This window comes from Mastacembelus armatus, unplaced genomic scaffold (genome assembly GCF_900324485.2).
Source record: "Mastacembelus armatus unplaced genomic scaffold, fMasArm1.2, whole genome shotgun sequence".
Lineage (NCBI taxonomy): Eukaryota > Metazoa > Chordata > Actinopteri > Synbranchiformes > Mastacembelidae > Mastacembelus > Mastacembelus armatus.
The window spans coordinates 24,788-27,043 of record NW_022872927.1 but is presented as its reverse complement, the minus strand read 5'-3'; the positions used below and the strand labels follow the sequence as shown (position 1 = coordinate 27,043).

Genomic DNA, 2,256 nt, shown 5'->3' with positions numbered 1-2,256 from the left:
ACACACACACACACGCACACACACACAAAATACCATGTATTCTCTTTCTCTTTCAGACAGTGTTCAGATCCCCGCTATAAAAACTAAAAACAGAGAGAGACAGAGGTGATGAATAAGAGCTTCATGTATGTCTTTATTCAATTCCTGCCAGGATATCAGCTTTGTGTCCATCTAAACAAGCCCAGGTTTCACACTGAGTATAAATAACTGAAGAAATACACTGACACTTTTTGGTTGGTGGTGTGCTGCAAAAGTTTTTAAATGAAAAAAATGTGCCATGCTTCAAAAAAGCTTTAAAACCACTGGTTCAGTGCACATTCTTCAGGTGCAGCTCCTGGATGTAGATCCCAAACAGGCTGTGCTGAGGTGACTATATGCAGCATTTGACTGTTGCAGATCTCAAATTGTTTCTGTTGTACTGTTTTACTCAGTTAATAAAACACATACGATGTAAGTACGCTGTGTGCTATTACACAGCCAGTTTCACAAGCCAAACATTTAACCATATTGAAAGTGCATTCAATTATGTAAAGCTTGTCTCTGTGCATATGCATTGGCTGTGCATTCTCAATATGGCCTGTTATATTTGAAATAGTAAAATACAATATTCTCCTCACTAAGAAGTGTTTCTCACAGATATGTTGATGCAGGAAACTGGGTTTCTGTCTCACATTTACTTCCATCCCGTGTTTAATATTTTAAAGATTATCTACCATCTACTACTTTTGCACCAGTATAGGAATCTGTAAAAACCCAGTATGACCAGTAAAATATTATAAATAGTATTTTCATTGCCCAAAAGTGATTATAACAGCTAAAACAGAATTTTTTTCTACCTTTACTGATCGTGATAAAGTCATATGCAAAAAGAAAACAAACAAAAAACTGTACCACCATCACTTTTAGAAGGCTGTGTGCCCTCCCACAGAACATAATCACTTTTCACAGAAACCTTTCTGCATAACACCTATTACAAGATTCCTGTTCTTTGGGAGCATGAAACCGACTTATATGTTTAGAGAAACTATCTATAGAGAAACTCCACAATCACAAGGCTCTCTCTGCCCTCATGTCCACTTTCACATAGGACATAATTTATAAAGCAGAAGGATGTAAGGCGGCCGGACAAACTGGTAGAAAAAAGCTGGTTAAGTGACTGGAATGAGGCTGGATTCACTGGAGGCTGTGGTGGAGAGATGCAAACAGAAAAAGCTGGAGGCCATCCTGGAATAGTAGGGAATGGTGGAGGACTGTGCTGTCACTGAATGATACAGGAGATCTTCAACCCCACTGTCATCTGGCTCTACAACACCTTAGTCAATGGTAGATGACAAACCAACAAGAACTGGACTGTGAGTGACTTTCATTACTTAGCACTTATTACTTTTACAAAACTAAGTTTGCCTTTAGGGACTAATAAAGTTTATCTCATCTCATTTCTCAGAGAACAAATTAAAATAAAATACTGGAAAGAAAAGATGCAGACAATGAGCTGTCTACATGAAGGCACATTAAACATTAACATTAAAGAAACCACTATATGGATCTGTGTTTTTTAGCATGGGGGGTGACCACGGCCACAGCAAGACGTCTTTGCCAGAGATTTACAAGGAGACTGATCTTCATAAGAGATTTTGGTATCCAGTATGATTCCTCACACTGATCCCTCTCCTCTCTCTGTCTCTCTCTCTCTGTCTCCAGGAATGAGGCATGGAGATACGCTGGTGGCTTTGCTCGTCCTGTGACTCTGTCAGAAGTGCTGTTAAAAGGATTCAAGTGGGGATTTGCTGCTTTTATTGTTGCTCTGGCTATTGAATACACCTTTTTCCCCCCAAAGAAGGGCGGCCACTAATGTTCATCATTGCCAAGCCCAAACCTCACCCAACAGTCTAATAATAATCTGTATTTTCTGTTTATTAAAGGTGTGTTTGATCACCACATGGCTTCGCTTTTCCTTCTTCACCCTGACACACGTTTCAACCACAACTTTACTCTGCATCTGTATTTTAGGGATAATGAGTGTTAAACTCCCATAATAGTGTTGTTGCTGAGATGAATGTGCACATGTAGTAGTTAGTTAGTCCTGCTTCCTCTTCCTGCCCAGTTTTTGGAGGCATATTTTGCAACACTTCACTGTGACTACTATAAAAACCAGCACTGCAGTAGCCAGCAGCGCTATGACGTCGAGGTTGAAGTACTGGAGCCAGTTGAGGTCGTGGGCAACAGATTTAAGATGTTTTGCCCCTTGTGGCGCAT

The 2,256-nt window shown here is 40.0% G+C and overlaps 1 pseudogene; it reads left to right on the top strand.

Annotated features, from left to right (window-relative positions):
- Nucleotides 1-1,435: 1,435 nt before the first annotated feature.
- Nucleotides 1,436-1,941, top strand: LOC113132884 (NADH dehydrogenase [ubiquinone] 1 beta subcomplex subunit 3-like; annotated as a pseudogene).
- Nucleotides 1,942-2,256: the final 315 nt, after the last annotated feature.